A 15,468-nucleotide genomic window follows, 5' to 3' on the forward strand; every position below is an offset into this window, starting at 1 on the left:
CCAACATCCCACCCCACACAAAGCTTCTGAGTGTGCTGCAGCTGTTGGCTCCTGGCACCCCCCAACCAACACCCGCCAGAGTCAGATGAGTTTCAAAGCCAGCCACATCCAAGTCCCTCACACCTGTCCTGGACATCACCATCAGCCTGGTACCCCAGTCCCCATACGTCCAACACAATGCGCAGGATCCGCTGGAGACCAAGCAAGGACCATACACTATAGCTGAATGCACGCACGTGTTGAGGGCAATCCACAGCACACATGTCCTACCTGTGCCCCCTGGTGACACAGCACACAATCACCACAACAGAAAGCACACGTCTCACATCAATGTGCAGGCAACATCCGAACACCGTGGATACTCCACCAATGTCGACTCCAAATACCCAGCCAGTGTGCATGATTCCCTCATCCTCCAACAGTCCATCAGCAACCAGAATTCCCAGGATGGCACCAAGGGAAATGCACAGCCCATTGGCAAGTTCCAAATGAACATCCCACTCACCTTAACTCCTCAACTATGCAACTCACAACTCTGGCAATGCACACGTCACAAAATCAAAACCAACATGCAAAACAACATGCCCACCCACCAGACATGACAGAACAACTCACAATGGTAACCTGGCCAAGCCGTGAACATGAGCCATCAACGGCATGGCACCTCAGCCACACAATAGCCCAATGTGGGTAGAGGTGGCAAACAGGCATGTGTGAAGGATGCAGGAGAACCACGAATGGGAAAGTACATGATGCCAAGTGTGGGGGAGATGTGCTGGACAGACCGCAGTATGCACAACACACCCATATCCATTGTGACATACACCTCTGGCATATGGAGTGTAGTGGACAGTGGACGCAACCATGTGACCCCAGCCAGTGGGGTAGTTCACGGAAATGTTGCCAGTTAGGTCCCCCCCGTAAGCGTGAGCAGAGTGGGATGGCCTGGCAAACGCTTCACCAGCTTAGGGGTGTGAATAAAAAGCATGTAGGCCTTGGCGTTATCCTCTTCCGCAAAGCCCAACGTCTCTGCCAGGGCAGCGCATCTCACCACGCCACGAAGCCGATGCCGTCCTAGTGAGCGGAGTTGCCTGTGATCCTGTGCGTCTGCCGTATCCTGGCCTGCTGGAGCCCAAACCCATCAGGACCGCCCCTGCGCAGCCAGGCCACACTGATCACCTTCTGACACTGGCGTGTGTCAGGGAGGGCCCACCATGTGCTTGCGCAAACTCCAAGCCCGTGGTGCGTGACCTAGGCAGGCTCCTCAGACCATCACAGTCTCCACGACACAGGCCCGCTTTAGTACTTTCTCATTGCCGTACTCTACTGCCGCCTCCGGCCTACACCACGGTCAAGTAGGTCACACATTTGGAACTGAGTCTTGATTACACCATGGCAGTGAACGTTATTTAAGGCAGAGTTCATGTCACTATACTCCTTCGATGTGGTGCCACCAAGTCTGTGCATAGCATTACAACCACACGTGTCTGTGGGCCTACACGGACTACTGTCCTCGACCTACGCTTCCCACGAGTAGGGAACAGAATTGTAACTGTAGATCGATTATTCAAAGGCAGAATACATATCATCGCATGCAAGGAGAGGCATGAGAGGAGGACGCGTTGCAGTCCGGAGTGAATAGGATCATCATTATGGAGGTGATCGTACACTACCGACAACTGCCCTGGTGTCACTAACTCTGTGCATCGCGAGCCAAAGACAGGTGTGTGTGGTTCCCTGCTGACTAATGTAAAAACAACAGTTGATGGACAGAATGCAGAACAATGTCATACATTCACCCCAGTACAGAGTGCTGGGCCTAAATCCATAGTTTTTTTGCTCACCATGCCATTCCAGTTTGAACCCAGCCATATGCAAATCAGTCTTGACCCTGTGCCTCATGGGAACAGTCCAGCCCGAACTGCCAAGCCAGGTCCTCCCTGGACTGGAACCAAGCATCCTAGGACCGGTTTCGGGGTTTCACCCCTCTTCAGCCAGGATAGCTTGATTCCAGTGGCATGGAGAGCACGGGACTCACGTCTGAGCATACCCGTCTCACTCGGGGTGACAAATGCAAAAACAACAGTTGATGGACAGAATGCAGAACAATGTCATACATTCACCCCAGTACAGAGATCTGGGCCTAAATCCATCGTTTTTTTGCTCACCATGCCATTCCAGTTTGAACCCAGCCATATGCAAATCAGTCTTGACCCTGTGCCTCATGGGAACAGTCCAGCCCGAACTGCCAAGCCAGGTCCTCCCTGGACTAGGGCCAAGCATCCTAGGACCGGTTTCGGGGTTTCACCCCTCTTCAGCCAGGATAGCTTGATTCCAGTGGCATGGAGAGCACGGGACTCACGTCTGAGCATACACGTCTCACTCGGGGTGACAAATGCAAAAACAACAGTTGATGGACAGAATGCAGAACAATGTCATACATTCACCCCAGTACAGAGATCTGGGCCTAAATCCATCGTTTTTTTGCTCACCATGCCATTCCAGTTCGAACCCAGCCATATGCAAATCAGTCTTGACCCTGTGCCTCATGGGAACAGTCCAGCCCGAACTGCCAAGCCAGGTCCTCCCTGGACTGGAACCAAGCATCCTAGGACCGGTTTCGGGGTTTCACCCCTCTTCAGCCAGGACAGCTTGATTCCAGTGGCATGGAGAGCACGGGACTCACGTCTGAGCATACTCGTCTCACTCGGGGTGAGAAATGCAAAAACAACAGTTGATGGACAGAATGCAGAACAATGTTCTACATTCACCCCAGTACAGAGATCTGGGCCTAAATCCATCGTTTTTTTGCTCACCATGCCATTCCAGTTTGAACCCAGCCATATGCAAACCAGTCTTGACCCTGTGCCTCATGGGAACAGTCCAGCCCGAACTGCCAAGCCAGGTCCTCCCTGGACTGGAACCAAGCATCCTAGGACCGGTTTCGGGGTTTCACCCCTCTTCAGCCAGGATAGCTTGATTCCAGTGGCATGGAGAGCACGGGACTCACGTCTGAGCATACCCGTCTCACTCGGGGTGACAAATGCAAAAACAACAGTTGATGGACAGAATGCAGAACAATGTCATACATTCACCCCAGTACAGAGATCTGGGCCTAAATCCATCGTTTTTTTGCTCACCATGCCATTCCAGTTTGAACCCAGCCATATACAAATCAGTCTTGACCCTGTGCCTCATGGGAACAGTCCAGCCCGAACTGCCAAGCCAGGTCCTCCCTGGACTGGAACCAAGCATCCTAGGACCGGTTTCGGGGTTTCACCCCTCTTCAGCCAGGATAGCTTGATTCCAGTGGCATGGAGAGCACGGGACTCACGTCTGAGCATACCCGTCTCACTCGGGGTGACAAATGCAAAAACAACAGTTGATGGACAGAATGCAGAACAATGTCATACATTCACCCCAGTACAGAGATCTGGGCCTAAATCCATCGTTTTTTTGCTCACCATGCCATTCCAGTTTGAACCCAGCCATATGCAAATCAGTCTTGACCCTGTGCCTCATGGGAACAGTCCAGCCCAAACTGCCAAGCCAGGTCCTCCCTGGACTGGAACCAAGCATCCTAGGACCGGTTTCGGGGTTTCACCCCTCTTCAGCCAGGATAGCTTGATTCCAGTGGCATGGAGAGCACGAGACTCACGTCTGAGCATACCCGTCTCACTCGGGGTGACAAATGCAAAAACAACAGTTGATGGACAGAATGCAGAACAATGTCATACATTCACCCCAGTACAGAGATCTGGGCCTAAATCCATCGTTTTTTTGCTCACCATGCCATTCCAGTTTGAACCCAGCCATATGCAAATCAGTCTTGACCCTGTGCCTCATGGGAACAGTCCAGCCCGAACTGCCAAGCCAGGTCCTCCCTGGACTGGAACCAAGCATCCTAGGACCGGTTTCGGGGTTTCACCCCTCTTCAGCCAGGATAGCTTGATTCCAGTGGCATCGAGAGCACTGGACTCACGTCTGAGCATACCCGTCTCACTCGGGGTGACAAATGCAAAAACAACAGTTGATGGACAGAATGCAGAACAATGTCATACATTCAGCCCAGTACAGAGATCTGGGCCTAAATCCATCGTTTTTTTGCTCACCATGCCATTCCAGTTTGAACCCAGCCATATGCAAATCAGTCTTGACCCTGTGCCTCATGGGAACAGTCCAGCCCGAACTGCCAAGCCAGGTCCTCCCTGGACTGGAACCAAGCATCCTAGGACCGGTTTCGGGGTTTCACCCCTCTTCAGCCAGGATAGCTTGATTCCAGTGGCATGGAGAGCACAGGACTCACGTCTGAGCATACCCGTCTCACTCGGGGTGACAAATGCAAAAACAACAGTTGATGGACAGAATGCAGAACAATGTCATACATTCACCCCAGTACAGAGATCTGGGCCTAAATCCATCGTTTTTTTGCTCACCATGCCATTCCAGTTTGAAACCAGCCATATGCAAATCAGTCTTGACCCTGTGCCTCATGGGAACAGTCCAGCCCGAACTGCCAAGTCAGGTCCTCCCTGGACTGGAACCGAGCATCCTAGGACCGGTTTCGGGGTTTCACCCCTCTTCAGCCAGGATAGCTTGATTCCAGTTGCATGGAGAGCACGGGACTCACGTCTGAGCATACCCGTTTCACTCGGGGTGACAAATGCAAATACAACAGTTGATGGACAGAATGCAGAACAATGTCATACATTCAGCCCAGTACAGAGATCTGGGCCTAAATCCATCGTTTTTTTGCTCACCATGCCATTCCAGTTTGAACCCAGCCATATGCAAATCAGTCTTGACCCTGTGCCTCATGGGAACAGTCCAGCCCGAACTGCCAAGCCAGGTCCTCCCTGGACTGGAACCAAGCATCCTAGGACCGGTTTCGGGGTTTCACCCCTCTTCAGCCAGGATAGCTTGATTCCAGTGGCATGGAGAGCACGGGACTCACGTCTGAGCATACCCGTCTCACTCGGGGTGACAAATGCAAAAACAACAGTTGATGGTCAGAATGCAGAACAATGTCATACATTCACCCCAGTACAGAGATCTGGGCCTAAATCCATAGTTTTTTTGCTCACCATGCCATTCCAGTTTGAACCCAGCCATATGCTAATCAGTCTTGACCCTGTGCCTCATGGGAACAGTCCAGCCCAAACTGCCAAGCCAGGTCCTCCCTGTACTGGAACCAAGCATCCTAGGACCGGTTTCGGGGTTTCACCCCTCTTCAGCCAGGATAGTTTGATTCCAGTGGCATGGAGAGCACGGGACTCACGTCTGAGCATACCCGTCTCACTCGGGGTGACAAATGCAAAAACAACAGTTGATGGACAGAATGCAGAACAATGTCATACATTCACCCCAGTACAGAGATCTGGGCCTAAATCCATCGTTTTTTTGCTCACCATGCCATTCCAGTTTGAACCCAGCCATATGCAAATCAGTCTTGACCCTGTGCCTCATGGGAACAGTCCAGCCCGAACTGCCAAGCCAGGTCCTCCCTGGACTGGAACCGAGCATCCTAGGACCGGTTTCGGGGTTTCACCCCTCTTCAGCCAGGATAGCTTGATTCCAGTTGCATGGAGAGCACGGGACTCACGTCTGAGCATACCCGTTTCACTCGGGGTGACAAATGCAAAAACAACAGTTGATGGACAGAATGCAGAACAATGTCATACATTCAGCCCAGTACAGAGATCTGGGCCTAAATCCATCGTTTTTTTGCTCACCATGCCATTCCAGTTTGAACCCAGCCATATGCTAATCAGTCTTGACCCTGTGCCTCATGGGAACAGTCCAGCCCAAACTGCCAAGCCAGGTCCTCCCTGTACTGGAACCAAGCATCCTAGAACCGGTTTCGGGGTTTCACCCCTCTTCAGCCAGGATAGTTTGATTCCAGTGGCATGGAGAGCACGGGACTCACGTCTGAGCATACCCGTCTCACTCAGGGTGACAAATGCAAAAACAACAGTTGATGGACAGAATGCAGAACAATGTCATACATTCACCCCAGTACAGAGATCTGGGCCTAAATCCATCGTTTTTTTGCTCACCATGCCATTCCAGTTTGAACCCAGCCATATGCAAATCAGTCTTGACCCTGTGCCTCATGGGAACAGTCCAGCCCGAACTGCCAAGCCAGGTCCTCCCTGGAGTGGAACCAAGCATCCTAGGACCGGTTTCGGGGATTCACCCCTCTTCAGCCAGGATAGCTTGATTCCAGTGGCATGGAGAGCACGGGACTCACGTCTGAGCATACCCGTCTCACTCGGGGTGACAAATGCAAAAACAACAGTTGATGGACAGAATGCAGAACAATGTCATACATTCACCCCAGTACAGAGATCTGGGCCTAAATCCATCGTTTTTTTGCTCACCATGCCATTCCAGTTTGAACCCAGCCATATGCTAATCAGTCTTGACCCTGTGCCTCATGGGAACAGTCCAGCCCGAACTGCCAAGCCAGGTCCTCCCTGGACTGGAACCAAGCATCCTAGGACCGGTTTCGGGGTTTCACCCCTCTTCAGCCAGGATAGCTTGATTCCAGTGGCATGGAGAGCACGGGACTCACGTCTGAGCATACCCGTCTCACTCGGGGTGACAAATGCAAAAACAACAGTTGATGGACAGAATGCAGAACAATGTCATACATTCACCCCAGTACAGAGATCTGGGCCTAAATCCATCGTTTTTTTGCTTACCATGCCATTCCAGTTTGAACCCAGCCATATGCAAATCAGTCTTGACCCTGTGCCTCATGGGGACAGTCCAGCCCGAACTGCCAAGCCAGGTCCTCCCTGGACTGGAACCAAGCATCCTAGGACCGGTTTCGGGGTTTCACCCCTCTTCAGCCAGGATAGCTTGATTCCAGTGGCATGCTGACTAATGCCTTCGAACCACACTACGGACAAGTAGGTCACACATTTAGAACTGAGTCTTGATCATTTATTGTCCATGTACGCACAAAAAGGAAGATTCTGTTTCACTGTCCTCCCTTTGGTCAGGTGGCAGCAACCACGTGCATGGCATCCTAATGGCACGTGGCTGTGGGCCCTTGCTGACCGCTCCCCCCGGCCTACACTGCGGTCGAATAGGTCACACACACTTTCAAATTCAGCCTTGGTTTATTTATGGCAGACCTGATATCATTGTACAGGCCTCATCGCAGACTGCATCCCCTTTCAGCCCCGGTGCCACTATGTCTATTCCCCGAGACCCATGGACACTTTCTTGTTGGACTTTGGTGGCGACTGAGTCCATGGACTTGTGGTTGTCGTCACCATCATGGTGGTGATACTGACTTTGTGGCAAAAACGAGGCCGAGGCGTTCCACCCCTCCATTTGCTGCATCCGGACAACTTCCACCCTCTGCATCATGCCCTGGAGGACACCTTCTACTGTCCCCTGCAACCGTCCGCAATATACACCTCGGACATTGATGAGGACCCGCTCAGGTCGCATGGCCCATCTGACTGCACTGCAAGTCACCACCCCGTGGCAGGGTGCCTGTGCCGGCCGCAGTTGATCCGGGGCCACTAACTCTGTGCTGGTCATGTCCGGGACCCCTTCTTCTGGGATATTGGATGGCCTCTGAGACGATGGTCTTAGGCTCATCAACGCCATGTGTCTGTGGCCCTGCGCTGTCCGCTGCCTCCCGGCTCAACTGCGGTCCACCAGGGCTCACACAACAAATCGAGTCCTGACCGACCCGCATCACCGCAGGAAGCACATGCCACCACCGCCAGGAACACCTCAAACCACCATCTGCCAGAGTCGAAATGGTGGTCCTGACAGACTTACGGAGTTGCTCACACCTGTTGTGGATGCCATCATCAGACTGATACCCTGCTAGGCACTCCAGGTGCCACTGGCTCAGTGCACCATAAGCCATCATCCGTTGCTGATTGAGTTTTGTGCTGTAGTGAGGTTGCACAGCGATGTCACCTCAAGCAGTGTGGGAGACCTGGGACGCTGATTTAGAAGATGATGCAGGTGTAACACACCCCACTGCATCTGCATCAGGAATATATCGAAGGGACACAATCCAAGACTTTTTCTTCACATGGGCGCACTCAGCTGTAGTGTCCCAACCTCAGTGCACTGCAACTCACGGACACTTCTGTTTGATCATTGTGTGCCCTCTGGACTTGCTCAGGCTACCTCCATGATGCTCTGCAGTTGTCCCTGTGATGCTGGTGTTGTCTGTTTACGTATTAATTGTGTTGACTGTTGTATTTGTTGCCAGCACCAACCACTCCCTGAGGGCTGGCTTGCACCCACCCCACACACCTCCATCACAGGCATCACTGTACATGTGGCCCTGCCAATAAAGGGGCCGGGCGCACGTGCCCTTAGCCAGTTCAACATAATATCTGCGTGTGTCCCTGTGGTCTTGTTGTATGCATGGGGGCCCAGGGCCCTATGACATTACATTTTGCTATGTACAGCGGATGCAGGCATGTCACCGCAGGCATCGGGTTTGAGTTTGGACATGTAGCTTTGTCGTCACCCACTCAATTCGTAAGGGGAGTGGCCTGGGCCATCATACTCAGGGCCAACGTGGGTGTGTGACTGGTATGTGCGGGCCCCTGGGCGTGGTTGTGTACTGTGAATGTGCATCTGCATGTATCTCTATGGCAGTGTGGGTCTCCTTTGTGGGGTGAAGGTGGTCCCTGAAGGATAATAGACACCAACGTATGTGATCTAGTTTGCCTTCCATGGGTTCGGAGCCCACCCACACCTGTTAGGCCACCTCCTTTTGGTGTGCAGACACATGGCATTCGGGTGCCATGTGTGGGTGGGTGAAGTGTCGTGAGCCAGCTGTGCTTGCGGGTGCTTCCTGCTGTGTGGTCTGTTGCAGGCTCTGTGTTCTCCTCTAAGTAGCTTGGCTGCCTGGGTCCTGGTGGTGGGTTGCATGGGATGTCCATGGGCTGTTGTAGGGCATCGGTGTCGAAGGTGTGGTGGTCCTCTCCGGCATCACAGATGTGTTGTCTTCTGTGCTCTGTTGGAGGTGTTGTGTGCCCCTCTGCAATGTGAAGGGGAGATGCATGTTGACATTGTGTTGACATGTTGACGAATTGTTCTAGGTTACATGCAGACTGTATGACAATGTACATTGTACATTGTGACTGTTTGGGAGGTGCTGAATACTTTTGCGCGACAGTGTACATTTGTTCTACATGACGGATGTGTGGTAGTACGCGTACATTTCCATTTCAAAGTTTCCTGCTCTGTCAGATGTAGTAGGCATGTTTCTGTGCATGTGCAGAGCCAGTTGTGTCCTCTGTTCTGCAGTGTCAACTTTGCGCATTGTACCATGTTGTCATCAATATTGGGGTACTGTTCTTGCTATGTGTGTGTGCTGCAGTGTGCCAAGGGGATGAGGGACATGATCCAGGGTAATTTTGGGTGTGCAGTGTGCTACACCTCGTTGTGCATGTGTGCCATTGTGCCCATCTCCCCCCGTCTCCCCAGTCCCTAGTCGTTACTCACCCTGTTGATGTTGTGTCAGGTCCTCTCGAGCTGTGTCCGTACTCCCTGCTCCTTGCACCATCTCCACACTGATGACTGTGGCTTCCTCCAGCTCCTCCTGTGGCACAGGACTGCCACCTCCTGTCACCGTTGCCGCCTTCCTGTTGGCAGCAGGTTTGTGCCAGGTTTAGGTTGTCACATCATGCCAGCGCCTCTTGGCCTCCTCGATTGGCCTCCTCGGTGCTCCAACTGGATTCCAGGTGGTCTACTTGTGGGTCAGTTGCTGGTAGTGTTCTGTCTCCTCCGTGACGCTGATCTGGTTTTGCTGCGGACTGTACCCCGTCTTCCTCTCCCTCTTCTCCTCGGCCGTCCCCGCCGTCCCCGTTGTTCCTTGCTGGTGGTCTGTGGGGGTTGTGGGGTTTGCGTTGGCCTCTGCGCTCGGTCAGGGTGCTTTGGCTTGTTTCTGGTGTGTTGTTTCTGTGGTTTTTATGGTGCATTATCCCGCCAGACGCTTGGGATTTGCAAGCCTGTGGTTGGTTTTTGGTATTTTTTGTACCGCGATTGGCCTAATCGCATGACTTTTTGCGTTCGCGTTTTGAATTTGTGCGGCGTAGCGTTGATTTGTGCGCGGCCATATCACACGTTATCTGGTGACTATCGCATGCTACTGCCACGTTGTGAATACTTGGTTGGCACGGCGTAATTTTCCCCACGATAGGCTGCGATGTTGAGAGTTGCGTTAAGCTACTCTAGCGGTAGTTATCACACGTTCTTGTGAATATACCCCTTTGAACCTTAATTTACACCAACTCACAAAATAGAGTGCTTTCTGGTAGTAGATCTAGCACTCTGCCAAATTTGGTGTAATTCCATTTTTTCCAAATAGCTAGTCAATTTTCCTGTGGAAAATTCCATGGGTAAAAATTGCATTTTGGGACCCCCCCACCCCTTTTTCTTGGTCCTTGCTTAACAGATCACCCCAAACTTTCCAGGAAGGAGCTGAGGTGGATGAAGCTTGCTTTTTCTCTGGAAAGTTTTGTGATGATTCGTGAAACAGCAGCAACGTTAATAGCAAGCCACAGAATCCAGTAGCATTTTCACAATAGTAATATGATATCCGACTTTACCAAGTTTAGGTTGATGTTAGACCTGTCTGCCTTAGGGTGGTCTTTCCTCAAACATTTTGCCTTCCCCACATTATTTTGGCTGATTTTGTTTTGCCGGCTTTAGCACTCTGGCCACTTTACCACTGCTAACCAGAAGATCAAATGCAATCTGGAAATATCAGTGAAAAATTACACGGTCACCAGTTCAATCCGTGTAATTTGGTATATTCGTGTAATGTTTCTCACACCTTAATGTGCATTAGATACAAAAAGCGAAATAATTTCTACTGTACATTTGGGACTTTTTCGGATAATTTAGTAAATTATGACTATACATTTATCCAGGCACGGCTAAATGAACAAGTGAACATATGCCAGCATTGATAAATCTAATGCATCACTGGCAATGCAATTCATTATCGAGTCGCTTATTCACCAACTTAAGCACAAAATGAAAAGCTACATTTCCTCATAAGAGTAAAGCTGTTTTGTTTGTGCCAATAATTCTTCATTACAGAAAATACAAATCTGAAGGGCCGCAGGATGACCAATGTAATTTCATTTTGAGTAATCACATTCCTTGCAATGATTTCATATTTAGAGCTTGAATTGAATATAGTGGTATGAAATCGAATCAAGTATAACGATTTTTGGCAGATCTTTAATTGAAGTCAGTTTAGTTTTCTATCGATACGGTGCTCAACTGCCTTGATCATGAAGGTGAATAGGCGATTAGTTTACACAATAACCTTGTCCATATTAGATTTAGAAATCGAGAAGCAGAATGGATGAAGAGTGTCTGTCCTTGAGAATGCAAAAAAAGTGCTTTAAAGTTAGGGACAAAAACAAGAATCTGGAGACGTAGGAGAAGTTTTCAGTACTCGAGCGAAGTCTACATGTGTGTGGCATGAGGAGTTTCCTGCCTTCCCTATGTTTACTTTGTGGAGTAATTTGCCCTCACAAATTGCCAATATTTTCTCACGGGGGCTAGTTGACGCTGAAAACAGTGCTGTTTTCTCGAAGATAACTTTACAACCGTTTTGCCTGCGATTTTGAAACTGGATGGAGGTTGGCAAACTTAATTTTCTGTAAACTACCTAAAATAAAGTTCCTGAGTCAAACGCAAAAACTCGCATGCAAGAGCTCTGCAAAGCATGGTCACTAATAGTAGTGAAATGAAATGTAAGTGCAGGACGTTCACACCGACAATATTTGCAACTCCACATGCCCTTAATTTTGCAAATATTGTAGTGACCTTCCAAAACACCGGAAGGTATGTGAATCCTTCCATATATTTTTAATGAGCATTATCTATTTAGGCTCTAATTATGAGCAGAGGTGGGTGTACCTGGGATAATTTTATCTAGCGTAATGACTCATAATTATCGCAAAATCTCTCACAAATATTACTCTTGGGGGCATAAGAACGTGCGATAACTACGCAATAGTAGCTTAACGCAACTCTCAACATCGCAGCCCATTCCGAGAAAATAACCCTGTGTCAACTTGGAATTCACAACAAGGTGGTACCATCCGATAGTCTGCCGAAACTGCGGACAATGTCCGCGACACAACCACCTCAATGGAGATAAAAACACAAACCACAACACCAAAAAACCTGCGATGGGCCAAAGCGCAATGAGGAAATCAGTGATAAACAGCGCCAGGCCTGCAACACACTCCTGGCCGGTGGGAAAAATCACCATAAAAGTAGAAAAAAACACCTAAACACAAACTGACCAACACCCAAGCACATGGAGGCAGCCGGAGCAGGAGCAGAGGACAAGCGCAACCCCACAAGCACCCCGGATGACCAGCCCGGGACCTCGGGGACAGGGAAGGGCAAGGACAAGAAGAAGAGGAAGACGAAGTTCAGTCTGCAGGCGAACAGGATCATAGTCACGGAGGTGATGGAACACCATCAACAACTGTTCGTCACCTCCAACGTGTCATTGGGCACCAAAACTGGAATATGGCGGGACAACGGGGACAAGGTGAATGCCGTCGGAGAGCACAAGAGGACAATGGACGAGGTCAAGAGGCGATGGAATGACATCAAGCGGAAGACCAAGGAGAAACTCGCAGCCAACCAGAAGGCAGCAATGAAGATTAGTGGTGGGGGCCCAGCACCACTGCTAGAGCTGGATGACATGGAGGAGCTGGTGTCGACAGTCATCAGTGTGGATACTGTGGCCGGATTCGGGGGACCGGACACTGCTCGACAGGACACAACACAACCGCAACAGGGTGAGTGACCACCAGGTACTGGGGGCACGGGTGGAGATGGCCACTATGGCACACATGCACAATCAAACAGAGCACAGTGCACACTCTTAATGACTGGGTAATCGGCCAGATCCACAGACTGTCACAATATACAATGCCATGCTGTCTGAATGTCAACATGTACCATGCGGCTACATACATGTGGACACATTGCAATACACCATCTCCCCTTCACATTGCAGGGCCACCGTCAACACCCCCTGCAGAGCAGTCCCAGCCACTCTTTACTAATGATGAGGAGGACAACACCAGCATCGACACCGAAGCCCTCCTAGACATCATTGACATCATCTGCGACTCACCTCCAGGATCAAGGCTGACCAGCTGCATCGAGGAGACCCTACCCACCACCCAAATCACCCAGAAGGAGGCACCCACGGCCCTGCCAGAGTCCCAGGACCCCCAGGAACAACACATGGCCTTCCAACGCCGTGTGCTGGAGGCCCAGAGGGAGACGGCTGAGCAGGTGCGGGTGGGGTTCTACCTCATGGCCTCCAACGAGCCCTGACTGACATCGCTGGAGTCCTGACATGGAGAGAAGAACACCTGTCCGTTCAGAGGGGCTCCAGCGATAGCAGCCCTGAGCTGGCACACATGCGGAGGCTCATGGAGGATATGGTGCGGATGGAGGTGGAAAGGATGGCAGCCACCGCTGTACATCAGCAAAATGTAGCTGGGATCTACCATGCCCTGAAGACCATCATCATAGCATTGCTGCCACAAGGCGTGGTGCTGATGAATGTTGCTGACCTCACACCAGCCCCATCTCCGCCCCCTGGTGTGTCAGTGCCCCACAGTGTGGCAGGCATATCCACTCCGACACCTGATGTGTCACTGCCGCACAGTGTGGCCGACAACCCTCCTCCGGCCCCTGATGTGTCTGTGGCACACAGTGCCCCAGCCTGTACTGCAACACCCACAGGTGGGGCAGAGCACACATCCAGGGATGAGGACGTGGATGGGTTTGTGATCAGGAGGCACTAGCATTAATTTCCACCACCTGGCCTGTTCCTGCTTGGTGCCGCACATGGCCTCATGACCGTCCACTGACCCCCGAGACACTCCGATGCACTCACCTTGGACAGCGACATGGACTGCCATATCCTGTTTGATGACCAATGACACGGCGACCACACTGCAGGCTGTACCCTACCTCTTCCACAGGACTTGTCATCCCCGTATGGACTCTGGCTGGCCCTCCAATGGCCCATATTATGTAGTGTGCTCGGCATTGCCCTGTACCGCTCCAGCTGCAGGACTGCACCGGATGTGCAATAAACATCCAGTGATGCACTGCTGTGTTATGTCTTACATTATTCATGGATGAATGTGTGGATGAATGTAGGGACAGTGATGTCAATGATGCTCATACTGTGGGATGCAATTCAGAGGGTGCTACATAGCATGTTGTGTACCGGGTCCCGCGAACACTACAACAGGGACACATGCATCAGTCACTTCCATGTCCGTACATGGACTAAACCACGCTCAGATCCCATGTGTCATTGTTGCAAGCCCTGCGCTGGTCTAGCGTACCGCAGGTTAGACCACTCCTCTTACGCTCTGAGGGGGGGCCCTCATTGCTACCCGTCGCAGGCGTACTCGCTGGTGGTGTGCAGGTCACTGGTCTAGTTGTCAGAATGTCACAGCCACTCCCTGAGGGCAGGTTTGCACACACACCACACCCATCTGGCACAGGCGTCACAGGCCATGTGACTCCGCCAATGTGACTCCGCCAACATAAGGGGCCGACGACATCACATTCCCTCTGCCGGTGGTGACTGGATGACGGACGCTCCACGGTTCTCAATCATAAAGGGCACATGAGTTGTTGCACACAGGGTTAGTGGCACCCGAGGCCTTGTGGCTGTCATGGGCCTGCCACCACGTTGTGCTGACTGGGCTTGCATAGGGTTAGTGGCACCCGGAGCATTGCGGCCAGCACAGGCCCCCCGCCACGGGACGGTGACTTTGGGTGCACTGAGTCAGTGGCACCTTAAGCTGCTGAGCGGGTGTGCAGCCTGCGCTGTTGCCCCGTCCCGGCGGTCCGGACAGCTCAGGTTTTGTGTGCCCTGCTGGACCCCAGTGTAGGCCAGAGCCAGCGGGCAGCGCGGGCCTACCGCCATGTGGCGTCGCTTCCGGGATCACATAGTTGGTGGCACCTATTGGGCTGAGCGGGTGTGCAGCCTGCGATGAGGCCAGGTGCCCTGGTATGTCCTCTGCCATGGAGTAATTAAGACCCAGCACCAAACGTGAGACCTGGTGGCCTGCGGAGCGGGACGGCATGGTGTGGAGTGTGCCATGTCCGCGGGCCCTGGGCTTGTGGCCTGCAGCGGCACGTGGTGGGACCTCCTGTCTGCACGCCGGTGGCGGAAGGTGAGCAGTGCGGCCTGGGTGTGTATGGGCGGGCATGCTCCGATGGGTGGCAGGAGGGGCTGGGGTGCCTCTGTCTGGGTGTGCATGGGAAGGCAGGCGATGTTGTCTTGTGCGATTATGTGTACTGTGCCAAACATGTATCTGGACTTTGTTTCAGATGATGGGTCTGCCTCAGATGTGTGACCTAAAGGACTGCACTATATGCCGCCAAGTGGTTGGAAACACA

Source organism: Triturus cristatus, chromosome 2_1 (assembly GCF_964204655.1).
Source record: "Triturus cristatus chromosome 2_1, aTriCri1.1, whole genome shotgun sequence".
Classification (NCBI taxonomy): Eukaryota; Metazoa; Chordata; class Amphibia; order Caudata; family Salamandridae; genus Triturus; species Triturus cristatus.